Source organism: Lissotriton helveticus, chromosome 10 (genome assembly GCF_964261635.1).
Source record: "Lissotriton helveticus chromosome 10, aLisHel1.1, whole genome shotgun sequence".
In the NCBI taxonomy this organism is placed as follows: domain Eukaryota; kingdom Metazoa; phylum Chordata; class Amphibia; order Caudata; family Salamandridae; genus Lissotriton; species Lissotriton helveticus.
This window is the reverse complement of record NC_136071.1, coordinates 590660031-590686205: the sequence shown is the minus strand read 5'-3', so window position 1 is coordinate 590686205 and position 26175 is coordinate 590660031. Positions and strand designations below refer to the sequence as shown.

The window sequence follows — 26175 nt, the reverse complement described above, 5'->3', positions numbered from 1 at the left end:
ATTACACTAGAAAAACACTATGCATGTAATGTTCCTACCATGCTGGTCTGGCCCAGAAAAGCAGTTGCAAAGAAGTCCTGCACTCCTTTATCCCGCCACAAGTGGAAAATAGCGTGCAGGGTAAGGAACTTTCTCGACATACACAGCGTCTTATAGCATTGAAAAGAAGAAATGCTCCTATATTACAAGCATCCTGAAAATGTCCACAGCATGGGCTCGACCGGGATTTGAACCCGGGACCTCTCGCACCCAAAGCGAGAATCATACCCCTAGACCAACGAGCCTGAGTGGCCAGGAGACATTTTGAACAATTTCTGAAGCGTCTTTCAGAAAAAAAGCAGGGCTATTTGGCTAGTCTCCCTCTAAGTGAGCCTCACAACGTCATGTTTTCTCTCAAGTTGTTGTTTTTTCACTCTAGCAAGAAAGGGGGCAGCCAATCTCCTATCAGCCAGTGAGCAGAAAAAAGGCACTGATGAGAACAGCAAGCACTTTCTGGCAATTGTTCTCCTCTGCAAGTCCTGTACCCTTGCCCCATAGACTTCCACACCAGAAGCAATGAAGGGCCCACCATTTCCTGCGCCTGAGAAAGAGGGGTTTGATATTTGGATTCAAACGCGCTCGATCAGGCGAGATCAGGCGAGATTTATATGAGTGGCTCACAGGCCTGAAACACTCACCTGGGAGACCCAGAGTGGCTGACTTCTCAGTATAGCCATTGTTGGGCGAGTCACCTCCTTTCCTCCTGCCTCAATCTAGAATTGGCTGCAAATCATAAGAGAGAGTGCAATGCCCGTGTGCAGTGCCTACTCCCAGCTACCTCTCTGTCTTCCTTATGTAAATTAGAATTTGCAAGGGGGGACCAATGGCATTCTGCTCCTCCCACATAACCAGGAAGCCCTGTTGAACATGTCTGCCTGTGTTTTTGCAGGGACAGTGCCTTCTCTGCCCAAAAGGTGGCAGGAGAGCCTCACAACAAATGATGGGATCAACTGCTTAGTTAGAAACCCAGCATGGCAGTTACTGTGATGGAGTGCAAATTTAATGGAAGGTGTGCCTGAGGTGTCATTTCCAGAAATCCATGGAATTGTGATTGAGGGCCCAGCCTGATTGTTGGTGGATTTCTCTTCACATGCTACAGGTTCCTGCAAAGATTGTGGTGTTTGCCGGGAACGCACTGCAAAAAACAGGAAGATTTACGGGTGTAAAAGGGACCTGTCAGAAGTGGGATTTGAACCCACGCCTCCATGAGGAGACCAGAAGGCTCAGCTACACTGAAGATCAAGCTCTCTTGAGTCTGGCGCCTTAGACCACTCGGCCATCCTGACGGCTCATGAGGGGGGCTTAGGTCTAACTCTTCTATCTGCACCTGCCAATGTTTCCACTTACAACCTTCAGAGCAATGTCACAGGTGTAAAGGCCCCAACAATACAACATAGCTTAAACAAAATAAAAATAGGCACAAGAACGACCCCCAGATGACGGATGCAGATAACTTTGTTTCGTCTTGCAAAGGTAAAGAAAGTTTCCCACGGCTCACTGTGTTCAAAGACCACCTCTTCTTAAACTTGCATTCAGATAATAAGGTTTTAGAGTGTGCACATAAAAGCAGCCAACGCTCAGTGTTTCTGCCCGGTCTCGAACCGGGGACCTTTCGCGTGTTAGGCGAACGTGATGACCACTACACTACAGAAACGACCTTGCTGCTTGCTACTGTTAAAGCAAAGTTCCTCTCAAGGCTTCACCCTACTTCTATTCTGCTGTATCAGCAGCGGCTCAGAATGTGCAGAACAAGTGTGAAAACCTCAGAGATATCATCCAACATGCTTGCAATTAGACGTATTCAAAATTTACTTGTGCAGGCATCGACAGACAAATATCTGATGCCTAAATGTCTGTGAGTACAGCTTGGGAAAGCATCACCTGGGACACACTGAGACTAAGCAGGTAGGCAGAAAAAGCACGGTGATCCATTTTTCTTCTGAGGTTAGGAATATGTTGCGCAACAATGCACCGAGTATTACTAGAAATAGTCAGGCATAGTGCATTTTTAGTACGATTTGTATGTTTAGCTCTAAAAAGGGCTCGTCCGGGATTTGAACCCGGGACCTCTCGCACCCTAAGCGAGAATCATACCCCTAGACCAACGAGCCACGCAAGAGTCACCTCTGACATGGCTCCAGGGGTTAGTGGCAGCTAGTCGGTGAATGCTTCACCCAAAGCAAGCAACTGCACATGTTGCTCTCTTCTGCAATATGATTGCTGTCTTTTCCATGGCCGTCATCAAACAAGAAATTAAAAAGCCTCTGTCCTTCAGACAGTTTGTTTTCTCTAAGTGTCTGCTTGCGGTGAGGACAAGAAAAGCATTTCTGCTCTCATTCCTTGCTTTCATGAAGTAGGCCCACCCTTCAGAGCAAAGGGCGAGCAAGCGAATGGCGCAAGCTATCGTCACTTCTCTTTTCGAGCTGTCACTGAGATCCCTGGAGCACACTACGTCAGGTTGGTGAGGGATAGACAGCCTCTATTATCTCAGCTTTCCTATAAAGTCAGCCAGTAAAGGCAAACACTGTTAAAAACAGCAAACCGCTGTTTCTGCCCGGTCTCGAACCAGGGACCTTTCGCGTGTAAGGCGAACGTGATAACCACTACACTACAGAAACAGACACTAACTCAGGAATCTTGTTGGCATGTATTGGGCTGGAATGCACAGACTAAGGGCCAATGTCCTTGAAGCTCAAAGTTGGGCTCTCCTTACCCGGTCTCTATTTCTTTGGAAGACAGGAATGAGGACCACTTTTATTCCAAGAGGCGATTTTGAAACCATATCCTGAAATTACACTAGAAAAACACTATGCATGTAATGTTCCTACCATGCTGGTCTGGCCCAGAAAAGCAGTTGCAAAGAAGTCCTGCACTCCTTTATCCCGCCACAAGTGGAAAATAGCGTGCAGGGTAAGGAACTTTCTCGACATACACAGCGTCTTATAGCATTGAAAAGAAGAAATGCTCCTATATTACAAGCATCCTGAAAATGTCCACAGCATGGGCTCGACCGGGATTTGAACCCGGGACCTCTCGCACCCAAAGCGAGAATCATACCCCTAGACCAACGAGCCTGAGTGGCCAGGAGACATTTTGAACAATTTCTGAAGCGTCTTTCAGAAAAAAAGCAGGGCTATTTGGCTAGTCTCCCTCTAAGTGAGCCTCACAACGTCATGTTTTCTCTCAAGTTGTTGTTTTTTCACTCTAGCAAGAAAGGGGGCAGCCAATCTCCTATCAGCCAGTGAGCAGAAAAAAGGCACAGATGAGAACAGCAAGCACTTTCTGGCAATTGTTCTCCTCTGCAAGTCCTGGACCCTTGCCCCATAGACTTCCACACCAGAAGCAATGAAGGGCCCACCATTTCCTGCGCCTGAGAAAGAGGGGTTTGATATTTGGATTCAAACGCGCTCGCTCAGCGCTCGATCAGGCTCGATCTATATGAGTGGCTCACAGGCCTGAAACACTCACCTGGGAGACCCAGAGTGGCTGACTTCTCAGTATAGCCATTGTTGGGCGAGTCACCTCCTTTCCTCCTGCCTCAATCTAGAATTGGCTGCAAATCATAAGAGAGAGTGCAATGCCCGTGTGCAGTGCCTACTCCCAGCTACCTCTCTGTCTTCCTTATGTAAATTAGAATTTGCAAGGGGGGGACCAATGGCATTCTGCTCCTCCCACATAACCAGGAAGCCCTGTTGAACATGTCTGCCTGTGTTTTTGCAGGGACAGTGCCTTCTCTACCCAAAAGGTGGCAGGAGAGCCTCACAACAAATGATGGGATCAACTGCTTAGTTAGAAACCCAGCATGGCAGTTACTGTGATGGAGTGCAAATTTAATGGAAGGTGTGCCTGAGGTGTCATTTCCAGAAATCCATGGAATTGTGATTGAGGGCCCAGCCTGATTGTTGGTGGATTTCTCTTCACATGCTACAGGTTCCTGCAAAGATTGTGGTGTTTGCTGGGAACGCACTGCAAAAAACAGGAAGATTTACGGGTGTAAAAGGGACCTGTCAGAAGTGGGATTTGAACCCACGCCTCCATGAGGAGACCAGAAGGCTCAGCTACACTGAAGATCAAGCTCTCTTGAGTCTGGCGCCTTAGACCACTCGGCCATCCTGACAGCTCATGAGGGGGGGCTTAGGTCTAACTCTTCTATCTGCACCTGCCAATGTTTCCACTTACAACCTTCACAGCAATGTCACAGGTGTAAAGGCCCCAACAATACAACATAGCTTAAACAAAATAAAAATAGGCACAAGAACGACCCCCAGATGATGGATGCAGATAACTTTGTTTCGTCTTGCAAAGGTAAAGAAAGTTTCCCACGGCTCACTGTGTTCAAAGACCACCTCTTCTTAAACTTGCATTCAGATAATAAGGTTTTAGAGTGTGCACATAAAAGCAGCCAACGCTCAGTGTTTCTGCCCGGTCTCGAACCGGGGAACTTTCGCGTGTTAGGCGAACGTGATGACCACTACACTACAGAAACGACCTTGCTGCTTGCTACTGTTAAAGCAAAGTTCCTCTCAAGGCTTCACGCTACTTCTATTCTGCTGTATCAGCAGCGGCTCAGAATGTGCAGAACAAGTGTGAAAACCTCAGAGATATCATCCAACATGCTTGCAATTAGACGTATTCAAAATTTACTTGTGCAGGCATTGACAGACAAATATCTGATGCCTAAATGTCTGCGAGTACAGCTTGGGAAAGCATCACCTGGGACACACTGAGACTAAGCAGGTAGGCAGAAAAAGCACGGTGATCCATTTTTCTACTGAGGTTAGGAATATGTTAAGCAAAAAATCAACCGAGTATTACTAGAAATAGTCAGGCTTAGTGCATTTTTAGTACGATTTGTATGTTTAGCTCTAAAAAGGGCTCGTCCGGGATTTGAACCCGGGACCTCTCGCACCCTAAGCGAGAATCATACCCCTAGACCAACGAGCCACGCAAGAGTCACCTCTGACATGGCTCCAGGGGTTAGTGGCAGCTAGTCGGTGAATGCTTCACCCAAAGCAAGCAACTGCACATGTTGCTCTCTTCTGCAATATGATTGCTGTCTTTTCCATGGCCGTCATCAAACAAGAAATTAAAAAGCCTCTGTCCTTCAGACAGTTTGTTTTCTCTAAGTGTCTGCTTGCGGTGAGGACAAGAAAAGCATTTCTGCTCTCATTCCTTGCTTTCATGAAGTAGGCCCACCCTTCAGAGCAAAGGGCGAGCAAGCGAATGGCGCAAGCTATCGTCACTTCTCTTTTCGAGCTGTCACTGAGATCCCTGGAGCACACTACGTCAGGTTGGTGAGGGATAGACAGCCTCTATTATCTCAGCTTTCCTATAAAGTCAGCCAGTAAAGGCAAACACTGTTAAAAACAGCAAACCGCTGTTTCTGCCCGGTCTCGAACCAGGGACCTTTCGCGTGTAAGGCGAACGTGATAACCACTACACTACAGAAACAGACACTAACTCAGGAATCTTGTTGGCATGTATTGGGCTGGAATGCACAGACTAAGGGCCAATGTCCTTGAAGCTCAAAGTTGGGCTCTCCTTACCCGGTCTCTATTTCTTTGGAAGACAGGAATGAGGACCACTTTTATTCCAAGAGGCGATTTTGAAACCATATCCTGAAATTACACTAGAAAAACACTATGCATGTAATGTTCCTACCATGCTGGTCTGGCCCAGAAAAGCAGTTGCAAAGAAGTCCTGCACTCCTTTATCCCGCCACAAGTGGAAAATAGCGTGCAGGGTAAGGAACTTTCTCGACATACACAGCGTCTTATAGCATTGAAAAGAAGAAATGCTCCTATATTACAAGCATCCTGAAAATGTCCACAGCATGGGCTCGTCCGGGATTTGAACCCGGGACCTCTCGCACCCGAAGCGAGAATCATACCCCTAGACCAACGAGCCTGAGTGGCCAGGAGACATTTTGAACAATTTCTGAAGCGTCTTTCAGAAAAAAAGCAGGGCTATTTGGCTAGTCTCCCTCTAAGTGAGCCTCACAACGTCATGTTTTCTCTCAAGTTGTTGTTTTTTCACTCTAGCAAGAAAGGGGGCAGCCAATCTCCTATCAGCCAGTGAGCAGAAAAAAGGCACAGATGAGAACAGCAAGCACTTTCTGGCAATTGTTCTCCTCTGCAAGTCCTGGACCCTTGCCCCATAGACTTCCACACCAGAAGCAATGAAGGGCCCACCATTTCCTGCGCCTGAGAAAGAGGGGTTTGATATTTGGATTCAAACGCGCTCGCTCAGCGCTCGATCAGGCGAGATTTATATGAGTGGCTCACAGGCCTGAAACACTCACCTGGGAGACCCAGAGTGGCTGACTTCTCAGTATAGCCATTGTTGGGCGAGTCACCTCCTTTCCTCCTGCCTCAATCTAGAATTGGCTGCAAATCATAAGAGAGAGTGCAATGCCCGTGTGCAGTGCCTACTCCCAGCTACCTCTCTGTCTTCCTTATGTAAATTAGAATTTGCAAGGGGGGACCAATGGCATTCTGCTCCTCCCACATAACCAGGAAGCCCTGTTGAACATGTCTGCCTGTGTTTTTGCAGGGACAGTGCCTTCTCTGCCCAAAAGGTGGCAGGAGAGCCTCACAACAAATGATGGGATCAACTGCTTAGTTAGAAACCCAGCATGGCAGTTACTGTGATGGAGTGCAAATTTAATGGAAGGTGTGCCTGAGGTGTCATTTCCAGAAATCCATGGAATTGTGATTGAGGGCCCAGCCTGATTGTTGGTGGATTTCTCTTCACATGCTACAGGTTCCTGCAAAGATTCTGGTGTTTGCCGGGAACGCACTGCAAAAAACAGGAAGATTTACGGGTGTAAAAGGGACCTGTCAGAAGTGGGATTTGATCCCACGCCTCCATGAGGAGACCAGAAGGCTCAGCTACACTGAAGATCAAGCTCTCTTGAGTCTGGCGCCTTAGACCACTCGGCCATCCTGACGGCTCATGAGGGGGGCTTAGGTCTAACTCTTCTATCTGCACCTGCCAATGTTTCCACTTACAACCTTCAGAGCAATGTCACAGGTATAAAGGCCCCAACAATACAACATAGCTTAAACAAAATAAAAATAGGCACAAGAACGACCCCCAGATGACGGATGCAGATAACTTTGTTTCGTCTTGCAAAGGTAAAGAAAGTTTCCCACGGCTCACTGTGTTCAAAGACCACCTCTTCTTAAACTTGCATTCAGATAATAAGGTTTTAGAGTGTGCACATAAAAGCAGCCAACGCTCAGTGTTTCTGCCCGGTCTCGAACCGGGGACCTTTCGCATGTTAGGCGAACGTGATGACCACTACACTACAGAAACGACCTTGCTGCTTGCTACTGTTAAAGCAAAGTTCCTCTCAAGGCTTCACCCTACTTCTATTCTGCTGTATCAGCAGCGGCTCAGAATGTGCAGAACAAGTGTGAAAACCTCAGAGATATCATCCAACATGCTTGCAATTAGACGTATTCAAAATTTACTTGTGCAGGCATCGACAGACAAATATCTGATGCCTAAATGTCTGTGAGTACAGCTTGGGAAAGCATCACCTGGGACACACTGAGACTAAGCAGGTAGGCAGAAAAAGCACGGTGATCCATTTTTCTTCTGAGGTTAGGAATATGTTGCGCAACAATGCACCGAGTATTACTAGAAATAGTCAGGCATAGTGCATTTTTAGTACGATTTGTATGTTTAGCTCTAAAAAGGGCTCGTCCGGGATTTGAACCCGGGACCTCTCGCACCCTAAGCGAGAATCATACCCCTAGACCAACGAGCCACGCAAGAGTCACCTCTGACATGGCTCCAGGGGTTAGTGGCAGCTAGTCGGTGAATGCTTCACCCAAAGCAAGCAACTGCACATGTTGCTCTCTTCTGCAATATGATTGCTGTCTTTTCCATGGCCGTCATCAAACAAGAAATTAAAAAGCCTCTGTCCTTCAGACAGTTTGTTTTCTCTAAGTGTCTGCTTGCGGTGAGGACAAGAAAAGCATTTCTGCTCTCATTCCTTGCTTTCATGAAGTAGGCCCACCCTTCAGAGCAAAGGGCGAGCAAGCGAATGGCGCAAGCTATCGTCACTTCTCTTTTCGAGCTGTCACTGAGATCCCTGGAGCACACTACGTCAGGTTGGTGAGGGATAGACAGCCTCTATTATCTCAGCTTTCCTATAAAGTCAGCCAGTAAAGGCAAACACTGTTAAAAACAGCAAACCGCTGTTTCTGCCCGGTCTCGAACCAGGGACCTTTCGCGTGTAAGGCGAACGTGATAACCACTACACTACAGAAACAGACACTAACTCAGGAATCTTGTTGGCATGTATTGGGCTGGAATGCACAGACTAAGGGCCAATGTCCTTGAAGCTCAAAGTTGGGCTCTCCTTACCCGGTCTCTATTTCTTTGGAAGACAGGAATGAGGACCACTTTTATTCCAAGAGGCGATTTTGAAACCATATCCTGAAATTACACTAGAAAAACACTATGCATGTAATGTTCCTACCATGCTGGTCTGGCCCAGAAAAGCAGTTGCAAAGAAGTCCTGCACTCCTTTATCCCGCCACAAGTGGAAAATAGCGTGCAGGGTAAGGAACTTTCTCGACATACACAGCGTCTTATAGCATTGAAAAGAAGAAATGCTCCTATATTACAAGCATCCTGAAAATGTCCACAGCATGGGCTCGTCCGCGATTTGAACCCGGGACCTCTCGCACCCGAAGCGAGAATCATACCCCTAGACCAACGAGCCTGAGTGGCCAGGAGACATTTTGAACAATTTCTGAAGCGTCTTTCAGAAAAAAAGCAGGGCTATTTGGCTAGTCTCCCTCTAAGTGAGCCTCACAACGTCATGTTTTCTCTCAAGTTGTTGTTTTTTCACTCTAGCAAGAAAGGGGGCAGCCAATCTCCTATCAGCCAGTGAGCAGAAAAAAGGCACAGATGAGAACAGCAAGCACTTTCTGGCAATTGTTCTCCTCTGCAAGTCCTGGACCCTTGCCCCATAGACTTCCACACCAGAAGCAATGAAGGGCCCACCATTTCCTGCGCCTGAGAAAGAGGGGTTTGATATTTGGATTCAAACGCGCTCGCTCAGCGCTCGATCAGGCTCGATCAGGCGAGATTTATATGAGTGGCTCACAGGCCTGAAACACTCACCTGGGAGACCCATAGTGGCTGACTTCTCAGTATAGCCATTGTTGGGCGAGTCACCTCCTTTCCTCCTGCCTCAATCTAGAATTGGCTGCAAATCATAAGAGAGAGTGCAATGCCCGTGTGCAGTGCCTACTCCCAGCTACCTCTCTGTCTTCCTTATGTAAATTAGAATTTGCAAGGGGGGACCAATGGCATTCTGCTCCTCCCACATAACCAGGAAGCCCTGTTGAACATGTCTGCCTGTGTTTTTGCAGGGACAGTGCCTTCTCTGCCCAAAAGGTGGCAGGAGAGCCTCACAACAAATGATGGGATCAACTGCTTAGTTAGAAACCCAGCATGGCAGTTACTGTGATGGAGTGCAAATTTAATGGAAGGTGTGCCTGAGGTGTCATTTCCAGAAATCCATGGAATTGTGATTGAGGGCCCAGCCTGATTGTTGGTGGATTTCTCTTCACATGCTACAGATTCCTGCAAAGATTGTGGTGTTTGCCGGGAACGCACTGCAAAAAACAGGAAGATTTACGGGTGTAAAAGGGACCTGTCAGAAGTGGGATTTGAACCCACGCCTCCATGAGGAGACCAGAAGGCTCAGCTACACTGAAGATCAAGCTCTCTTGAGTCTGGCGCCTTAGACCACTCGGCCATCCTGACGGCTCATGAGGGGGGGCTTAGGTCTAACTCTTCTATCTGCACCTGCCAATGTTTCCACTTACAACCTTCACAGCAATGTCACAGGTGTAAAGGCCCCAACAATACAACATAGCTTAAACAAAATAAAAATAGGCACAAGAACGACCCCCAGATGACGGATGCAGATAACTTTGTTTCGTCTTGCAAAGGTAAAGAAAGTTTCCCACGGCTCACTGTGTTCAAAGACCACCTCTTCTTAAACTTGCATTCAGATAATAAGGTTTTAGAGTGTGCACATAAAAGCAGCCAACGCTCAGTGTTTCTGCCCGGTCTCGAACCGGGGACCTTTCGCGTGTTAGGCGAACGTGATGACCACTACACTACAGAAACGACCTTGCTGCTTGCTACTGTTAAAGCAAAGTTCCTCTCAAGGCTTCACCCTACTTCTATTCTGCTGTATCAGCAGCGGCTCAGAATGTGCAGAACAAGTGTGAAAACCTCAGAGATATCATCCAACATGCTTGCAATTAGACGTATTCAAAATGTACTTGTGCAGGCATCGACAGACAAATATCTGATGCCTAAATGTCTGCGAGTACAGCTTGGGAAAGCATCACCTGGGACACACTGAGACTAAGCAGGTAGGCAGAAAAAGCACGGTGATCCATTTTTCTTCTGAGGTTAGGAATATGTTGCGCAACAATGCACCGAGTATTACTAGAAATAGTCAGGCATAGTGCATTTTTAGTACGATTTGTATGTTTAGCTCTAAAAAGGGCTCGTCCGGGATTTGAACCCGGGACCTCTCGCACTCTAAGCGAGAATCATACCCCTAGACCAACGAGCCACGCAAGAGTCACCTCTGACATGGCTCCAGGGGTTAGTGGCAGCTAGTCGGTGAATGCTTCACCCAAAGCAAGCAACTGCACATGTTGCTCTCTTCTGCAATATGATTGCTGTCTTTTCCATGGCCGTCATCAAACAAGAAATTAAAAAGCCTCTGTCCTTCAGACAGTTTGTTTTCTCTAAGTGTCTGCTTGCGGTGAGGACAAGAAAAGCATTTCTGCTCTCATTCCTTGCTTTCATGAAGTAGGCCCACCCTTCAGAGCAAAGGGCGAGCAAGCGAATGGCGCAAGCTATCGTCACTTCTCTTTTCGAGCTGTCACTGAGATCCCTGGAGCACACTACGTCAGGTTGGTGAGGGATAGACAGCCTCTATTATCTCAGCTTTCCTATAAAGTCAGCCAGTAAAGGCAAACACTGTTAAAAACAGCAAACCGCTGTTTTTGCCCGGTCTCGAACCAGGGACCTTTCGCGTGTAAGGCGAACGTGATAACCACTACACTACAGAAACAGACACTAACTCAGGAATCTTGTTGGCATGTATTGGGCTGGAATGCACAGACTAAGGGCCAATGTCCTTGAAGCTCAAAGTTGGGCTCTCCTTACCCGGTCTCTATTTCTTTGGAAGACAGGAATGAGGACCACTTTTATTCCAAGAGGCGATTTTGAAACCATATCCTGAAATTACACTAGAAAAACACTATGCATGTAATGTTCCTACCATGCTGGTCTGGCCCAGAAAAGCAGTTGCAAAGAAGTCCTGCACTCCTTTATCCCGCCACAAGTGGAAAATAGCGTGCAGGGTAAGGAACTTTCTCGACATACACAGCGTCTTATAGCATTGAAAAGAAGAAATGCTCCTATATTACAAGCATCCTGAAAATGTCCACAGCATGGGCTCGTCCGGGATTTGAACCCGGGACCTCTCGCACCCAAAGCGAGAATCATACCCCTAGACCAACGAGCCTGAGTGGCCAGGAGACATTTTGAACAATTTCTGAAGCGTCTTTCAGAAAAAAAGCAGGGCTATTTGGCTAGTCTCCCTCTAAGTGAGCCTCACAACGTCATGTTTTCTCTCAAGTTGTTGTTTTTTCACTCTAGCAAGAAAGGGGGCAGCCAATCTCCTATCAGCCAGTGAGCAGAAAAAAGGCACAGATGAGAACAGCAAGCACTTTCTGGCAATTGTTCTCCTCTGCAAGTCCTGGACCCTTGCCCCATAGACTTCCACACCAGAAGCAATGAAGGGCCCACCATTTCCTGCGCCTGAGAAAGAGGGGTTTGATATTTGGATTCAAACGCGCTCGCTCAGCGCTCGATCAGGCTCGATCAGGCGAGATTTATATGAGTGGCTCACAGGCCTGAAACACTCACCTGGGAGACCCAGAGTGGCTGACTTCTCAGTATAGCCATTGTTGGGCGAGTCACCTCCTTTCCTCCTGCCTCAATCTAGAATTGGCTGCAAATCATAAGAGAGAGTGCAATGCCCGTGTGCAGTGCCTACTCCCAGCTACCTCTCTGTCTTCCTTATGTAAATTAGAATTTGCAAGGGGGGACCAATGGCATTCTGCTCCTCCCACATAACCAGGAAGCCCTGTTGAACATGTCTGCCTGTGTTTTTGCAGGGACAGTGCCTTCTCTGCCCAAAAGGTGGCAGGAGAGCCTCACAACAAATGATGGGATCAACTGCTTAGTTAGAAACCCAGCATGGCAGTTACTGTGATGGAGTGCAAATTTAATGAAAGGTGTGCCTGAGGTGTCATTTCCAGAAATCCATGGAATTGTGATTGAGGGCCCAGCCTGATTGTTGGTGGATTTCTCTTCACATGCTACAGATTCCTGCAAAGATTGTGGTGTTTGCCGGGAACGCACTGCAAAAAACAGGAAGATTTACGGGTGTAAAAGGGACCTGTCAGAAGTGGGATTTGAACCCACGCCTCCATGAGGAGACCAGAAGGCTCAGCTACACTGAAGATCAAGCTCTCTTGAGTCTGGCGCCTTAGACCACTCGGCCATCCTGACGGCTCATGAGGGGGGGCTTAGGTCTAACTCTTCTATCTGCACCTGCCAATGTTTCCACTTACAACCTTCACAGCAATGTCACAGGTGTAAAGGCCCCAACAATACAACATAGCTTAAACAAAATAAAAATAGGCACAAGAACGACCCCCAGATGACGGATGCAGATAACTTTGTTTCGTCTTGCAAAGGTAAAGAAAGTTTCCCACGGCTCACTGTGTTCAAAGACCACCTCTTCTTAAACTTGCATTCAGATAATAAGGTTTTAGAGTGTGCACATAAAAGCAGCCAACGCTCAGTGTTTCTGCCCGGTCTCGAACCGGGGACCTTTCGCGTGTTAGGCGAACGTGATGACCACTACACTACAGAAACGACCTTGCTGCTTGCTACTGTTAAAGCAAAGTTCCTCTCAAGGCTTCACCCTACTTCTATTCTGCTGTATCAGCAGCGGCTCAGAATGTGCAGAACAAGTGTGAAAACCTCAGAGATATCATCCAACATGCTTGCAATTAGACGTATTCAAAATTTACTTGTGCAGGCATCGACAGACAAATATCTGATGCCTAAATGTCTGCGAGTACAGCTTGGGAAAGCATCACCTGGGACACACTGAGACTAAGCAGGTAGGCAGAAAAAGCACGGTGATCCATTTTTCTTCTGAGGTTAGGAATATGTTGCGCAACAATGCACCGAGTATTACTAGAAATAGTCAGGCATAGTGCATTTTTAGTACGATTTGTATGTTTAGCTCTAAAAAGGGCTCGTCCGGGATTTGAACCCGGGACCTCTCGCACCCTAAGCGAGAATCATACCCCTAGACCAACGAGCCACGCAAGAGTCACCTCTGACATGGCTCCAGGGGTTAGTGGCAGCTAGTCGGTGAATGCTTCACCCAAAGCAAGCAACTGCACATGTTGCTCTCTTCTGCAATATGATTGCTGTCTTTTCCATGGCCGTCATCAAACAAGAAATTAAAAAGCCTCTGTCCTTCAGACAGTTTGTTTTCTCTAAGTGTCTGCTTGCGGTGAGGACAAGAAAAGCATTTCTGCTCTCATTCCTTGCTTTCATGAAGTAGGCCCACCCTTCAGAGCAAAGGGCGAGCAAGCGAATGGCGCAAGCTATCGTCACTTCTCTTTTCGAGCTGTCACTGAGATCCCTGGAGCACACTACGTCAGGTTGGTGAGGGATAGACAGCCTCTATTATCTCAGCTTTCCTATAAAGTCAGCCAGTAAAGGCAAACACTGTTAAAAACAGCAAACCGCTGTTTCTGCCCGGTCTCGAACCAGGGACCTTTCGCGTGTAAGGCGAACGTGATAACCACTACACTACAGAAACAGACACTAACTCAGGAATCTTGTTGGCATGTATTGGGCTGGAATGCACAGACTAAGGGCCAATGTCCTTGAAGCTCAAAGTTGGGCTCTCCTTACCCGGTCTCTATTTCTTTGGAAGACAGGAATGAGGACCACTTTTATTCCAAGAGGCGATTTTGAAACCATATCCTGAAATTACACTAGAAAAACACTATGCATGTAATGTTCCTACCATGCTGGTCTGGCCCAGAAAAGCAGTTGCAAAGAAGTCCTGCACTCCTTTATCCCGCCACAAGTGGAAAATAGCGTGCAGGGTAAGGAACTTTCTCGACATACTCAGCGTCTTATAGCATTGAAAAGAAGAAATGCTCCTATATTACAAGCATCCTGAAAATGTCCACAGCATGGGCTCGTCCGGGATTTGAAAACGGGACCTCTCGCACCCGAAGCGAGAATCATACCCCTAGACCAACGAGCCTGAGTGGCCAGGAGACATTTTGAACAATTTCTGAAGCGTCTTTCAGAAAAAAAGCAGGGCTATTTGGCTAGTCTCCCTCTAAGTGAGCCTCACAACGTCATGTTTTCTCTCAAGTTGTTGTTTTTTCACTCTAGCAAGAAAGGGGGCAGCCAATCTCCTATCAGCCAGTGAGCAGAAAAAAGGCACAGATGAGAACAGCAAGCACTTTCTGGCAATTGTTCTCCTCTGCAAGTCCTGGACCCTTGCCCCATAGACTTCCACACCAGAAGCAATGAAGGGCCCACCATTTCCTGCGCCTGAGAACTGAGAAAGAGGGGTTTGATATTTGGATTCAAACGCGCTCGCTCAGCGCTCGCTCAGCGCTCGATCAGGCGAGATTTATATGAGTGGCTCACAGGCCTGAAACACTCACCTGGGAGACCCAGAGTGGCTGACTTCTCAGTATAGCCATTGTTGGGCGAGTCACCTCCTTTCCTCCTGCCTCAATCTAGAATTGGCTGCAAATCATAAGAGAGAGTGCAATGCCCGTGTGCAGTGCCTACTCCCAGCTACCTCTCTGTCTTCCTTATGTAAATTAGAATTTGCAAGGGGGGACCAATGGCATTCTGCTCCTCCCACATAACCAGGAAGCCCTGTTGAACATGTCTGCCTGTGTTTTTGCAGGGACAGTGCCTTCTCTGCCCAAAAGGTGGCAGGAGAGCCTCACAACAAATGATGGGATCAACTGCTTAGTTAGAAACCCAGCATGGCAGTTACTGTGATGGAGTGCAAATTTAATGGAAGGTGTGCCTGAGGTGTCATTTCCAGAAATCCATGGAATTGTGATTGAGGGCCCAGCCTGATTGTTGGTGGATTTCTCTTCACATGCTACAGGTTCCTGCAAAGATTGTGGTGTTTGCCGGGAACGCACTGCAAAAAACAGGAAGATTTACGGGTGTAAAAGGGACCTGTCAGAAGTGGGATTTGAACCCACGCCTCCATGAGGAGACCAGAAGGCTCAGCTACACTGAAGATCAAGCTCTCTTGAGTCTGGCGCCTTAGACCACTCGGCCATCCTGACGGCTCATGAGAGGGGGCTTAGGTCTAACTCTTCTATCTGCACCTGCCAATGTTTCCACTTACAACCTTCACAGCAATGTCACAGGTGTAAAGGCCCCAACAATACAACATAGCTTAAACAAAATAAAAATAGGCACAAGAACGACCCCCAGATGATGGATGCAGATAACTTTGTTTCGTCTTGCAAAGGTAAAGAAAGTTTCCCACGGCTCACTGTGTTCAAAGACCACCTCTTCTTAAACTTGCATTCAGATAATAAGGTTTTAGAGTGTGCACATAAAAGCAGCCAACGCTCAGTGTTTCTGCCCGGTCTCGAACCGGGGAACTTTCGCGTGTTAGGCGAACGTGATGACCACTACACTACAGAAACGACCTTGCTGCTTGCTACTGTTAAAGCAAAGTTCCTCTCAAGGCTTCACGCTACTTCTATTCTGCTGTATCAGCAGCGGCTCAGAATGTGCAGAACAAGTGTGAAAACCTCAGAGATATCATCCAACATGCTTGCAATTAGACGTATTCAAAATTTACTTGTGCAGGCATCGACAGACAAATATCTGATGCCTAAATGTCTGCGAGTACAGCTTGGGAAAGCATCACCTGGGACACACTGAGACTAAGCAGGTAGGCAGAAAAAGCACGGTGATCCATTTTTCTACTGAGGTTAGGAATATGTTAAGCAAAAAATCAACCGAGTATTACTAGAAATAGTCAGGCTTAGTGCATTTTTAGTACGATTTGTATGTTTAGCTCTAAAAAGGGCTCGTCCGGGATTTGAACCCGGGACCTCTCACACCCTAAGCGAGAATCATACCCCTAGACCAACGAGCCACGCAAGAGTCACCTCTGACATGGCTCCAGGGGTTAGTGGCAGCTAGTCGGTGAATGCTTCACCCAAAGCAAGCAACTGCACATGTTGCTCTCTTCTGCAATATGATTGCTGTCTTTTCCATGGCCGTCATCAAACAAGAAATTAAAAAGCCTCTGTCCTTCAGACAGTTTGTTTTCTCTAAGTGTCTGCTTGCGGTGAGGACAAGAAAAGCATTTCTGCTCTCATTCCTTGCTTTCATGAAGTAGGCCCACCCTTCAGAGCAAAGGGCGAGCAAGCGAATGGCGCAAGCTATCGTCACTTCTCTTTTCGAGCTGTCACTGAGATCCCTGGAGCACACTACGTCAGGTTGGTGAGGGATAGACAGCCTCTATTATCTCAGCTTTCCTATAAAGTCAGCCAGTAAAGGCAAACACTGTTAAAAACAGCAAACCGCTGTTTCTGCCCGGTCTCGAACCAGGGACCTTTCGCGTGTAAGGCGAACGTGATAACCACTACACTACAGAAACAGACACTAACTCAGGAATCTTGTTGGCATGTATTGGGCTGGAATGCACAGACTAAGGGCCAATGTCCTTGAAGCTCAAAGTTGGGCTCTCCTTACCCGGTCTCTATTTCTTTGGAAGACAGGAATGAGGACCACTTTTATTCCAAGAGGCGATTTTGAAACCATATCCTGAAATTACACTAGAAAAACACTATGCATGTAATGTTCCTACCATGCTGGTCTGGCCCAGAAAAGCAGTTGCAAAGAAGTCCTGCACTCCTTTATCCCGCCACAAGTGGAAAATAGCGTGCAGGGTAAGGAACTTTCTCGACATACACAGCGTCTTATAGCATTGAAAAGAAGAAATGCTCCTATATTACAAGCCTCCTGAAAATGTCCACAGCATGGGCTCGTCCGGGATTTGAACCCGGGACCTCTCGCACCCGAAGCGAGAATCATACCCCTAGACCAACGAGCCTGAGTGGCCAGGAGACATTTTGAACAATTTCTGAAGCGTCTTTCAGAAAAAAAGCAGGGCTATTTGGCTAGTCTCCCTCTAAGTGAGCCTCACAACGTCATGTTTTCTCTCAAGTTGTTGTTTTTTCACTCTAGCAAGAAAGGGGGCAGCCAATCTCCTATCAGCCAGTGAGCAGAAAAAAGGCACAGATGAGAACAGCAAGCACTTTCTGGCAATTGTTCTCCTCTGCAAGTCCTGGACCCTTGCCCCATAGACTTCCACACCAGAAGCAATGAAGGGCCCACCATTTCCTGCGCCTGAGAAAGAGGGGTTTGATATTTGGATTCAAACGCGCTCGCTCAGCGCTCGATCAGGCTCGATCAGGCGAGATTTATATGAGTGGCTCACAGGCCTGAAACACTCACCTGGGAGACCCAGAGTGGCTGACTTCTCAGTATAGCCATTGTTGGGCGAGTCACCTCCTTTCCTCCTGCCTCAATCTAGAATTGGCTGCAAATCATAAGAGAGAGTGCAATGCCCGTGTGCAGTGCCTACTCCCAGCTACCTCTCTGTCTTCCTTATGTAAATTAGAATTTGCAAGGGGGGACCAATGGCATTCTGCTCCTCCCACATAACCAGGAAGCCCTGTTGAACATGTCTGCCTGTGTTTTTGCAGGGACAGTGCCTTCTCTGCCCAAAAGGTGGCAGGAGAGCCTCACAACAAATGATGGGATCAACTGCTTAGTTAGAAACCCAGCATGGCAGTTACTGTGATGGAGTGCAAATTTAATGGAAGGTGTGCCTGAGGTGTCATTTCCAGAAATCCATGGAATTGTGATTGAGGGCCCAGCCTGATTGTTGGTGGATTTCTCTTCACATGCTACAGATTCCTGCAAAGATTGTGGTGTTTGCCGGGAACGCACTGCAAAAAACAGGAAGATTTACGGGTGTAAAAGGGACCTGTCAGAAGTGGGATTTGAACCCACGCCTCCATGAGGAGACCAGAAGGCTCAGCTACACTGAAGATCAAGCTCTCTTGAGTCTGGCGCCTTAGACCACTCGGCCATCCTGACGGCTCATGAGGGGGGGCTTAGGTCTAACTCTTCTATCTGCACCTGCCAATGTTTCCACTTACAACCTTCACAGCAATGTCACAGGTGTAAAGGCCCCAACAATACAACATAGCTTAAACAAAATAAAAATAGGCACAAGAACGACCCCCAGATGACGGATGCAGATAACTTTGTTTCGTCTTGCAAAGGTAAAGAAAGTTTCCCACGGCTCACTGTGTTCAAAGACCACCTCTTCTTAAACTTGCATTCAGATAATAAGGTTTTAGAGTGTGCACATAAAAGCAGCCAACGCTCAGTGTTTCTGCCCGGTCTCGAACCGGGGACCTTTCGCGTGTTAGGCGAACGTGATGACCACTACACTACAGAAACGACCTTGCTGCTTGCTACTGTTAAAGCAAAGTTCCTCTCAAGGCTTCACCCTACTTCTATTCTGCTGTATCAGCAGCGGCTCAGAATGTGCAGAACAAGTGTGAAAACCTCAGAGATATCATCCAACATGCTTGCAATTAGACGTATTCAAAATTTACTTGTGCAGGCATCGACAGACAAATATCTGATGCCTAAATGTCTGCGAGTACAGCTTGGGAAAGCATCACCTGGGACACACTGAGACTAAGCAGGTAGGCAGAAAAAGCACGGTGATCCATTTTTCTTCTGAGGTTAGGAATATGTTGCGCAACAATGCACCGAGTATTACTAGAAATAGTCAGGCATAGTGCATTTTTAGTACGATTTGTATGTTTAGCTCTAAAAAGGGCTCGTCCGGGATTTGAACCCGGGACCTCTCGCACCCTAAGCGAGAATCATACCCCTAGACCAACGAGCCACGCAAGAGTCACCTCTGACATGGCTCCAGGGGTTAGTGGCAGCTAGTCGGTGAATGCTTCACCCAAAGCAAGCAACTGCACATGTTGCTCTCTTCTGCAATATGATTGCTGTCTTTTCCATGGCCGTCATCAAACAAGAAATTAAAAAGCCTCTGTCCTTCAGACAGTTTGTTTTCTCTAAGTGTCTGCTTGCGGTGAGGACAAGAAAAGCATTTCTGCTCTCATTCCTTGCTTTCATGAAGTAGGCCCACCCTTCAGAGCAAAGGGCGAGCAAGCGAATGGCGCAAGCTATCGTCACTTCTCTTTTCGAGCTGTCACTGAGATCCCTGGAGCACACTACGTCAGGTTGGTGAGGGATAGACAGCCTCTATTATCTCAGCTTTCCTATAAAGTCAGCCAGTAAAGGCAAACACTGTTAAAAACAGCAAACCGCTGTTTCTGCCCGGTCTCGAACCAGGGACCTTTCGCGTGTAAGGCGAACGTGATAACCACTACACTACAGAAACAGACACTAACTCAGGAATCTTGTTGGCATGTATTGGGCTGGAATGCACAGACTAAGGGCCAATGTCCTTGAAGCTCAAAGTTGGGCTCTCCTTACCCGGTCTCTATTTCTTTGGAAGACAGGAATGAGGACCACTTTTATTCCAAGAGGCGATTTTGAAACCATATCCTGAAATTACACTAGAAAAACACTATGCATGTAATGTTCCTACCATGCTGGTCTGGCCCAGAAAAGCAGTTGCAAAGAAGTCCTGCACTCCTTTATCCCGCCACAAGTGGAAAATAGCGTGCAGGGTAAGGAACTTTCTCGACATACACAGCGTCTTATAGCATTGAAAAGAAGAAATGCTCCTATATTACAAGCATCCTGAAAATGTCCACAGCATGGGCTCGTCCGGGATTTGAAAACGGGACCTCTCGCACCCGAAGCGAGAATCATACCCCTAGACCAACGAGCCTGAGTGGCCAGGAGACATTTTGAACAATTTCTGAAGCGTCTTTCAGAAAAAAAGCAGGGCTATTTGGCTAGTCTCCCTCTAAGTGAGCCTCACAACGTCATGTTTTCTCTCAAGTTGTTGTTTTTTCACTCTAGCAAGAAAGGGGGCAGCCAATCTCCTATCAGCCAGTGAGCAGAAAAAAGGCACAGATGAGAACAGCAAGCACTTTCTGGCAATTGTTCTCCTCTGCAAGTCCTGGACCCTTGCCCCATAGACTTCCACACCAGAAGCAATGAAGGGCCCACCATTTCCTGCGCCTGAGAACTGAGAAAGAGGGGTTTGATATTTGGATTCAAACGCGCTCGCTCAGCGCTCGATCAGGCTCGATCAGGCGAGATTTATATGAGTGGCTCACAGGCCTGAAACACTCACCTGGGAGACCCAGAGTGGCTGACTTCTCAGTATAGCCATTGTTGGGCGAGTCACCTCCTTTCCTCCTGCCTCAATCTAGAATTGGCTGCAAATCATAAGAGAGAGTGCAATGCCCGTGTGCAGTGCCTACTCCCAGCTACCTCTCTGTCTTCCTTATGTAAATTAGAATTTGCAAGGGGGGACCAATGGCATTCTGCTCCTCCCACATAACCAGGAAGCCCTGTTGAACATGTCTGCCTGTGTTTTTGCAGGGACAGTGCCTTCTCTGCCCAAAAGGTGGCAGGAGAGCCTCACAACAAATGATGGGATCAACTGCTTAGTTAGAAACCCAGCATGGCAGTTACTGTGATGGAGTGCAAATTTAATGGAAGGTGTGCCTGAGGTGTCATTTCCAGAAATCCATGGAATTGTGATTGAGGGCCCAGCCTGATTGTTGGTGGATTTCTCTTCACATGCTACAGGTTCCTGCAAAGATTGTGGTGTTTGCCGGGAACGCACTGCAAAAAACAGGAAGATTTACGGGTGTAAAAGGGACCTGTCAGAAGTGGGATTTGAACCCACGCCTCCATGAGGAGACCAGAAGGCTCAGCTACACTGAAGATCAAGCTCTCTTGAGTCTGGCGCCTTAGACCACTCGGCCATCCTGACGGCTCATGAGAGGGGGCTTAGGTCTAACTCTTCTATCTGCACCTGCCAATGTTTCCACTTACAACCTTCACAGCAATGTCACAGGTGTAAAGGCCCCAACAATACAACATAGCTTAAACAAAATAAAAATAGGCACAAGAACGACCCCCAGATGATGGATGCAGATAACTTTGTTTCGTCTTGCAAAGGTAAAGAAAGTTTCCCACGGCTCACTGTGTTCAAAGACCACCTCTTCTTAAACTTGCATTCAGATAATAAGGTTTTAGAGTGTGCACATAAAAGCAGCCAACGCTCAGTGTTTCTGCCCGGTCTCGAACCGGGGAACTTTCGCGTGTTAGGCGAACGTGATGACCACTACACTACAGAAACGACCTTGCTGCTTGCTACTGTTAAAGCAAAGTTCCTCTCAAGGCTTCACGCTACTTCTATTCTGCTGTATCAGCAGCGGCTCAGAATGTGCAGAACAAGTGTGAAAACCTCAGAGATATCATCCAACATGCTTGCAATTAGACGTATTCAAAATTTACTTGTGCAGGCATCGACAGACAAATATCTGATGCCTAAATGTCTGCGAGTACAGCTTGGGAAAGCATCACCTGGGACACACTGAGACTAAGCAGGTAGGCAGAAAAAGCACGGTGATCCATTTTTCTACTGAGGTTAGGAATATGTTAAGCAAAAAATCAACCGAGTATTACTAGAAATAGTCAGGCTTAGTGCATTTTTAGTACGATTTGTATGTTTAGCTCTAAAAAGGGCTCGTCCGGGATTTGAACCCGGGACCTCTCGCACCCTAAGCGAGAATCATACCCCTAGACCAACGAGCCACGCAAGAGTCACCTCTGACACGGCTCCAGGGGTTAGTGGCAGCTAGTCGGTGAATGCTTCACCCAAAGCAAGCAACTGCACATGTTGCTCTCTTCTGCAATATGATTGCTGTCTTTTCCATGGCCGTCATCAAACAAGAAATTAAAAAGCCTCTGTCCTTCAGACAGTTTGTTTTCTCTAAGTGTCTGCTTGTGGTGAGGACAAGAAAAGCATTTCTGCTCTCATTCCTTGCTTTCATGAAGTAGGCCCACCCTTCAGAGCAAAGGGCGAGCAAGCGAATGGCGCAAGCTATCGTCACTTCTCTTTTCGAGCTGTCACTGAGATCTCTGGAGCACACTACGTCAGGTTGGTGAGGGATAGACAGCCTCTATTATCTCAGCTTTCCTATAAAGTCAGCCAGTAAAGGTAAACATTGTTAAAAACAGCAAACCGCTGTTTCTGCCCTGTCTCGAAGCAGGGACCTTGCGCGTGTAAGGCGAACGTGATAACCACTACACTACAGAAACAGACACTAACTCAGGAATCTTGTTGGCATGTATTGGGCTGGAATGCACAGACTAAGGGCCAATGTCCTTGTAGCTCAAAGTTGGGCTCTCCTTACCCGGTCTCTATTTCTTTGGAAGACAGGAATGAGGACCACTTTTATTCCAAGAGGCGATTTTGAAACCATATCCTGAAATTACACTAGAAAAACACTATGCATGTAATGTTCCTACCATGCTGGTCTGGCCCAGAAAAGCAGTTGCAAAGAAGTCCTGCACTCCTTTATCACGCCACAAGTGGAAAATAGCGTGCAGGGTAAGGAACTTTCTCGACATACACAGCGTCTTATAACATTGAAAAGAAGAAATGCTCCTATATTACAAGCATCCTGAAAATGTCCACAGCATGGGCTCGTCCGGGATTTGAACCCGGGACCTCTCGCACCCAAAGCGAGAATCATACCCCTAGACCAACGAGCCTGAGTGGCCAGGAGACATTTTGAACAATTTCTGAAGCGTCTTTCAGAAAAAAGCAGGGCTATTTGGCTAGTCTCCCTCTAAGTGAGCCTCACAACGTCATGTTTTCTCTCAAGTTGTTGTTTTTTCACTCTAGCAAGAAAGGGGGCAGCCAATCTCCTATCAGCCAGTGAGCAGAAAAAAGGCACAGATGAGAACAGCAAGCACTTTCTGGCAATTGTTCTCCTCTGCAAGTCCTGGACCCTTGCCCCATAGACTTCCACACCAGAAGCAATGAAGGGCCCACCATTTCCTGCGCCTGAGAAAGAGGGGTTTGATATTTGGATTCAAACGCGCTCGCTCAGCGCTCGATCAGGCTCGATCAGGCGAGATTTATATGAGTGGCTCACAGGCCTGAAACACTCACCTGGGAGACCCAGAGTGGCTGACTTCTCAGTATAGCCATTGTTGGGCGAGTCACCTCCTTTCCTCCTGCCTCAATCTTGAATTGGCTGCAAATCATAAGAGAGAGTGCAATGCCCGTGTGCAGTGCCTACTCCCAGCTACCTCTCTGTCTTCCTTATGTAAATTAGAATTTGCAAGGGGGGACCAATGGCATTCTGCTCCTCCCACATAACCAGGAAGCCCTGTTGAACATGTCTGCCTGTGTTTTTGCAGGGACAGTGCCTTCTCTGCCCAAAAGGTGGCAGGAGAGCCTCACAACAAATGATGGGATCAACTGCTTAGTTAGAAACCCAGCATGGCAGTTACTGTGATGGAGTGCAAATTTAATGGAAGGTGTGCCTGAGGTGTCATTTCCAGAAATCCATGGATTTGTGATTGAGGGCCCAGCCTGATTGTTGGTGGATTTCTCTTCACATGCTACAGGTTCCTGCAAAGATTGTGGTGTTTGCCGGGAACGCACTGCAAAAAACAGGAAGATTTACGGGTGTAAAAGGGACCTGTCAGAAGTGGGATTTGAACCCACGCCTCCATGAGGAGACCAGAAGGCTCAGCTACACTGAAGATCAAGCTCTCTTGAGTCTGGCGCCTTAGACCACTCGGCCATCCTGACGGCTCATGAGGGGGGGCTTAGGTCTAACTCTTCTATCTGGCCCTGCCAATGTTTCCACTTACAACCTTCACAGCAATGTCACAGGTGTAAAGGCCCCAACAATACAACATAGCTTAAACAAAATAAAAATAGGCACAAGAACGACCCCCAGATGACGGATGCAGATAACTTTGTTTCGTCTTGCAAAGGTAAAGAAAGTTTCCCACGGCTCACTGTGTTCAAAGACCACCTCTTCTTAAACTTGCATTCAGATAATAAGGTTTTAGAGTGTGCACATAAAAGCAGCCAACGCTCAGTGTTTCTGCCCGGTCTCGAACCGGGGACCTTTCGCGTGTTAGGCGAACGTGATGACCACTACACTACAGAAACGACCTTGCTGCTTGCTACTGTTAAAGCAAAGTTCCTCTCAAGGCTTCACCCTACTTCTATTCTGCTGTATCAGCAGCGGCTCAGAATGTGCAGAACAAGTGTGAAAACCTCAGAGATATCATCCAACATGCTTGCAATTAGACGTATTCAAAATTTACTTGTGCAGGCATCGACAGACAAATATCTGATGCCTAAATGTCTGCGAGTACAGCTTGGGAAAGCATCACCTGGGACACACTGAGACTAAGCAGGTAGGCAGAAAAAGCACGGTGATCCATTTTTCTTCTGAGGTTAGGAATATGTTGCGCAACAATGCACCGAGTATTACTAGAAATAGTCAGGCATAGTGCATTTTTAGTACGATTTGTATGTTTAGCTCTAAAAAGGGCTCGTCCGGGATTTGAACCCGGGACCTCTCGCACCCTAAGCGAGAATCATACCCCTAGACCAACGAGCCACGCAAGAGTCACCTCTGACATGGCTCCAGGGGTTAGTGGCAGCTAGTCGGTGAATGCTTCACCCAAAGCAAGCAACTGCACATGTTGCTCTCTTCTGCAATATGATTGCTGTCTTTTCCATGGCCGTCATCAAACAAGAAATTAAAAAGCCTCTGTCCTTCAGACAGTTTGTTTTCTCTAAGTGTCTGCTTGCGGTGAGGACAAGAAAAGCATTTCTGCTCTCATTCCTTGCTTTCATGAAGTAGGCCCACCCTTCAGAGCAAAGGGCGAGCAAGCGAATGGCGCAAGCTATCGTCACTTCTCTTTTCGAGCTGTCACTGAGATCCCTGGAGCACACTACGTCAGGTTGGTGAGGGATAGACAGCCTCTATTATCTCAGCTTTCCTATAAAGTCAGCCAGTAAAGGCAAACACTGTTAAAAACAGCAAACCGCTGTTTCTGCCCGGTCTCGAACCAGGGACCTTTCGCGTGTAAGGCGAACGTGATAACCACTACACTACAGAAACAGACACTAACTCAGGAATCTTGTTGGCATGTATTGGGCTGGAATGCACAGACTAAGGGCCAATGTCCTTGAAGCTCAAAGTTGGGCTCTCCTTACCCGGTCTCTATTTCTTTGGAAGACAGGAATGAGGACCACTTTTATTCCAAGAGGCGATTTTGAAACCATATCCTGAAATTACACTAGAAAAACACTATGCATGTAATGTTCCTACCATGCTGGTCTGGCCCAGAAAAGCAGTTGCAAAGAAGTCCTGCACTCCTTTATCCCGCCACAAGTGGAAAATAGCGTGCAGGGTAAGGAACTTTCTCGACATACACAGCGTCTTATAGCATTGAAAAGAAGAAATGCTCCTATATTACAAGCATCCTGAAAATGTCCACAGCATGGGCTCGTCCGGGATTTGAAAACGGGACCTCTCGCACCCGAAGCGAGAATCATACCCCTAGACCAACGAGCCTGAGTGGCCAGGAGACATTTTGAACAATTTCTGAAGCGTCTTTCAGAAAAAAAGCAGGGCTATTTGGCTAGTCTCCCTCTAAGTGAGCCTCACAACGTCATGTTTTCTCTCAAGTTGTTGTTTTTTCACTCTAGCAAGAAAGGGGGCAGCCAATCTCCTATCAGCCAGTGAGCAGAAAAAAGGCACAGATGAGAACAGCAAGCACTTTCTGGCAATTGTTCTCCTCTGCAAGTCCTGGACCCTTGCCCCATAGACTTCCACACCAGAAGCAATGAAGGGCCCACCATTTCCTGCGCCTGAGAACTGAGAAAGAGGGGTTTGATATTTGGATTCAAAC

General features: G+C 47.3%; 43 non-coding genes across 43 annotated transcripts; all 43 read right to left on the bottom strand.

The window, feature by feature from the left end:
• Positions 1-212: 212 nt before the first annotated feature.
• TRNAP-UGG (transfer RNA proline (anticodon UGG)) lies at positions 213-284 on the bottom strand. The gene has a single exon. It is a non-coding gene; the product is annotated as a tRNA-Pro (tRNA).
• A 929-nt stretch (positions 285-1213) lies between these two features.
• TRNAL-CAA (transfer RNA leucine (anticodon CAA)) lies at positions 1214-1325 on the bottom strand. The gene is made up of 2 exons: positions 1288-1325; positions 1214-1259 (listed from the first exon to the last, which is right to left on the bottom strand). It is a non-coding gene; the product is annotated as a tRNA-Leu (tRNA).
• Positions 1326-1620: 295 nt separating this feature from the next.
• On the bottom strand, positions 1621-1693 carry TRNAV-AAC (transfer RNA valine (anticodon AAC)). Its single transcript has one exon. It is a non-coding gene; the product is annotated as a tRNA-Val (tRNA).
• A 385-nt stretch (positions 1694-2078) lies between these two features.
• Positions 2079-2150, bottom strand: TRNAP-AGG (transfer RNA proline (anticodon AGG)). Its single transcript has one exon. It is a non-coding gene; the product is annotated as a tRNA-Pro (tRNA).
• A 434-nt stretch (positions 2151-2584) lies between these two features.
• TRNAV-UAC (transfer RNA valine (anticodon UAC)) lies at positions 2585-2657 on the bottom strand. The gene has a single exon. It is a non-coding gene; the product is annotated as a tRNA-Val (tRNA).
• A 384-nt stretch (positions 2658-3041) lies between these two features.
• Positions 3042-3113, bottom strand: TRNAP-UGG (transfer RNA proline (anticodon UGG)). Its single transcript has one exon. It is a non-coding gene; the product is annotated as a tRNA-Pro (tRNA).
• Positions 3114-4044: 931 nt separating this feature from the next.
• Positions 4045-4156, bottom strand: TRNAL-CAA (transfer RNA leucine (anticodon CAA)). The gene is made up of 2 exons: positions 4119-4156; positions 4045-4090 (listed from the first exon to the last, which is right to left on the bottom strand). It is a non-coding gene; the product is annotated as a tRNA-Leu (tRNA).
• Positions 4157-4452: 296 nt separating this feature from the next.
• TRNAV-AAC (transfer RNA valine (anticodon AAC)) lies at positions 4453-4525 on the bottom strand. The gene has a single exon. It is a non-coding gene; the product is annotated as a tRNA-Val (tRNA).
• A 386-nt stretch (positions 4526-4911) lies between these two features.
• TRNAP-AGG (transfer RNA proline (anticodon AGG)) lies at positions 4912-4983 on the bottom strand. Its single transcript has one exon. It is a non-coding gene; the product is annotated as a tRNA-Pro (tRNA).
• Positions 4984-5417: 434 nt separating this feature from the next.
• Positions 5418-5490, bottom strand: TRNAV-UAC (transfer RNA valine (anticodon UAC)). The gene has a single exon. It is a non-coding gene; the product is annotated as a tRNA-Val (tRNA).
• Positions 5491-5874: 384 nt separating this feature from the next.
• TRNAP-CGG (transfer RNA proline (anticodon CGG)) lies at positions 5875-5946 on the bottom strand. The gene has a single exon. It is a non-coding gene; the product is annotated as a tRNA-Pro (tRNA).
• Positions 5947-6876: 930 nt separating this feature from the next.
• TRNAL-CAA (transfer RNA leucine (anticodon CAA)) lies at positions 6877-6988 on the bottom strand. The gene is made up of 2 exons: positions 6951-6988; positions 6877-6922 (listed from the first exon to the last, which is right to left on the bottom strand). It is a non-coding gene; the product is annotated as a tRNA-Leu (tRNA).
• Positions 6989-7283: 295 nt separating this feature from the next.
• Positions 7284-7356, bottom strand: TRNAV-AAC (transfer RNA valine (anticodon AAC)). The gene has a single exon. It is a non-coding gene; the product is annotated as a tRNA-Val (tRNA).
• Positions 7357-7741: 385 nt separating this feature from the next.
• Positions 7742-7813, bottom strand: TRNAP-AGG (transfer RNA proline (anticodon AGG)). The gene has a single exon. It is a non-coding gene; the product is annotated as a tRNA-Pro (tRNA).
• Positions 7814-8247: 434 nt separating this feature from the next.
• On the bottom strand, positions 8248-8320 carry TRNAV-UAC (transfer RNA valine (anticodon UAC)). The gene has a single exon. It is a non-coding gene; the product is annotated as a tRNA-Val (tRNA).
• Positions 8321-8704: 384 nt separating this feature from the next.
• On the bottom strand, positions 8705-8776 carry TRNAP-CGG (transfer RNA proline (anticodon CGG)). The gene has a single exon. It is a non-coding gene; the product is annotated as a tRNA-Pro (tRNA).
• A 940-nt stretch (positions 8777-9716) lies between these two features.
• Positions 9717-9828, bottom strand: TRNAL-CAA (transfer RNA leucine (anticodon CAA)). Its single transcript has 2 exons — positions 9791-9828; positions 9717-9762 (listed from the first exon to the last, which is right to left on the bottom strand). It is a non-coding gene; the product is annotated as a tRNA-Leu (tRNA).
• A 296-nt stretch (positions 9829-10124) lies between these two features.
• TRNAV-AAC (transfer RNA valine (anticodon AAC)) lies at positions 10125-10197 on the bottom strand. The gene has a single exon. It is a non-coding gene; the product is annotated as a tRNA-Val (tRNA).
• Positions 10198-10582: 385 nt separating this feature from the next.
• TRNAS-AGA (transfer RNA serine (anticodon AGA)) lies at positions 10583-10654 on the bottom strand. The gene has a single exon. It is a non-coding gene; the product is annotated as a tRNA-Ser (tRNA).
• Positions 10655-11088: 434 nt separating this feature from the next.
• On the bottom strand, positions 11089-11161 carry TRNAV-UAC (transfer RNA valine (anticodon UAC)). Its single transcript has one exon. It is a non-coding gene; the product is annotated as a tRNA-Val (tRNA).
• Positions 11162-11545: 384 nt separating this feature from the next.
• On the bottom strand, positions 11546-11617 carry TRNAP-UGG (transfer RNA proline (anticodon UGG)). The gene has a single exon. It is a non-coding gene; the product is annotated as a tRNA-Pro (tRNA).
• A 940-nt stretch (positions 11618-12557) lies between these two features.
• On the bottom strand, positions 12558-12669 carry TRNAL-CAA (transfer RNA leucine (anticodon CAA)). Its single transcript has 2 exons — positions 12632-12669; positions 12558-12603 (listed from the first exon to the last, which is right to left on the bottom strand). It is a non-coding gene; the product is annotated as a tRNA-Leu (tRNA).
• Positions 12670-12965: 296 nt separating this feature from the next.
• On the bottom strand, positions 12966-13038 carry TRNAV-AAC (transfer RNA valine (anticodon AAC)). Its single transcript has one exon. It is a non-coding gene; the product is annotated as a tRNA-Val (tRNA).
• Positions 13039-13423: 385 nt separating this feature from the next.
• TRNAP-AGG (transfer RNA proline (anticodon AGG)) lies at positions 13424-13495 on the bottom strand. Its single transcript has one exon. It is a non-coding gene; the product is annotated as a tRNA-Pro (tRNA).
• A 434-nt stretch (positions 13496-13929) lies between these two features.
• Positions 13930-14002, bottom strand: TRNAV-UAC (transfer RNA valine (anticodon UAC)). Its single transcript has one exon. It is a non-coding gene; the product is annotated as a tRNA-Val (tRNA).
• A 1404-nt stretch (positions 14003-15406) lies between these two features.
• Positions 15407-15518, bottom strand: TRNAL-CAA (transfer RNA leucine (anticodon CAA)). Its single transcript has 2 exons — positions 15481-15518; positions 15407-15452 (listed from the first exon to the last, which is right to left on the bottom strand). It is a non-coding gene; the product is annotated as a tRNA-Leu (tRNA).
• Positions 15519-15814: 296 nt separating this feature from the next.
• On the bottom strand, positions 15815-15887 carry TRNAV-AAC (transfer RNA valine (anticodon AAC)). Its single transcript has one exon. It is a non-coding gene; the product is annotated as a tRNA-Val (tRNA).
• Positions 15888-16273: 386 nt separating this feature from the next.
• Positions 16274-16345, bottom strand: TRNAP-AGG (transfer RNA proline (anticodon AGG)). Its single transcript has one exon. It is a non-coding gene; the product is annotated as a tRNA-Pro (tRNA).
• Positions 16346-16779: 434 nt separating this feature from the next.
• Positions 16780-16852, bottom strand: TRNAV-UAC (transfer RNA valine (anticodon UAC)). Its single transcript has one exon. It is a non-coding gene; the product is annotated as a tRNA-Val (tRNA).
• Positions 16853-17236: 384 nt separating this feature from the next.
• On the bottom strand, positions 17237-17308 carry TRNAP-CGG (transfer RNA proline (anticodon CGG)). The gene has a single exon. It is a non-coding gene; the product is annotated as a tRNA-Pro (tRNA).
• Positions 17309-18248: 940 nt separating this feature from the next.
• Positions 18249-18360, bottom strand: TRNAL-CAA (transfer RNA leucine (anticodon CAA)). Its single transcript has 2 exons — positions 18323-18360; positions 18249-18294 (listed from the first exon to the last, which is right to left on the bottom strand). It is a non-coding gene; the product is annotated as a tRNA-Leu (tRNA).
• A 296-nt stretch (positions 18361-18656) lies between these two features.
• TRNAV-AAC (transfer RNA valine (anticodon AAC)) lies at positions 18657-18729 on the bottom strand. The gene has a single exon. It is a non-coding gene; the product is annotated as a tRNA-Val (tRNA).
• A 385-nt stretch (positions 18730-19114) lies between these two features.
• Positions 19115-19186, bottom strand: TRNAP-AGG (transfer RNA proline (anticodon AGG)). The gene has a single exon. It is a non-coding gene; the product is annotated as a tRNA-Pro (tRNA).
• A 434-nt stretch (positions 19187-19620) lies between these two features.
• On the bottom strand, positions 19621-19693 carry TRNAV-UAC (transfer RNA valine (anticodon UAC)). Its single transcript has one exon. It is a non-coding gene; the product is annotated as a tRNA-Val (tRNA).
• A 1403-nt stretch (positions 19694-21096) lies between these two features.
• On the bottom strand, positions 21097-21208 carry TRNAL-CAA (transfer RNA leucine (anticodon CAA)). Its single transcript has 2 exons — positions 21171-21208; positions 21097-21142 (listed from the first exon to the last, which is right to left on the bottom strand). It is a non-coding gene; the product is annotated as a tRNA-Leu (tRNA).
• Positions 21209-21504: 296 nt separating this feature from the next.
• TRNAV-AAC (transfer RNA valine (anticodon AAC)) lies at positions 21505-21577 on the bottom strand. Its single transcript has one exon. It is a non-coding gene; the product is annotated as a tRNA-Val (tRNA).
• A 386-nt stretch (positions 21578-21963) lies between these two features.
• TRNAP-AGG (transfer RNA proline (anticodon AGG)) lies at positions 21964-22035 on the bottom strand. Its single transcript has one exon. It is a non-coding gene; the product is annotated as a tRNA-Pro (tRNA).
• Positions 22036-22469: 434 nt separating this feature from the next.
• TRNAV-UAC (transfer RNA valine (anticodon UAC)) lies at positions 22470-22542 on the bottom strand. The gene has a single exon. It is a non-coding gene; the product is annotated as a tRNA-Val (tRNA).
• A 384-nt stretch (positions 22543-22926) lies between these two features.
• On the bottom strand, positions 22927-22998 carry TRNAP-UGG (transfer RNA proline (anticodon UGG)). The gene has a single exon. It is a non-coding gene; the product is annotated as a tRNA-Pro (tRNA).
• Positions 22999-23937: 939 nt separating this feature from the next.
• On the bottom strand, positions 23938-24049 carry TRNAL-CAA (transfer RNA leucine (anticodon CAA)). The gene is made up of 2 exons: positions 24012-24049; positions 23938-23983 (listed from the first exon to the last, which is right to left on the bottom strand). It is a non-coding gene; the product is annotated as a tRNA-Leu (tRNA).
• Positions 24050-24345: 296 nt separating this feature from the next.
• Positions 24346-24418, bottom strand: TRNAV-AAC (transfer RNA valine (anticodon AAC)). The gene has a single exon. It is a non-coding gene; the product is annotated as a tRNA-Val (tRNA).
• A 385-nt stretch (positions 24419-24803) lies between these two features.
• On the bottom strand, positions 24804-24875 carry TRNAP-AGG (transfer RNA proline (anticodon AGG)). Its single transcript has one exon. It is a non-coding gene; the product is annotated as a tRNA-Pro (tRNA).
• A 434-nt stretch (positions 24876-25309) lies between these two features.
• Positions 25310-25382, bottom strand: TRNAV-UAC (transfer RNA valine (anticodon UAC)). Its single transcript has one exon. It is a non-coding gene; the product is annotated as a tRNA-Val (tRNA).
• Positions 25383-26175: the final 793 nt, after the last annotated feature.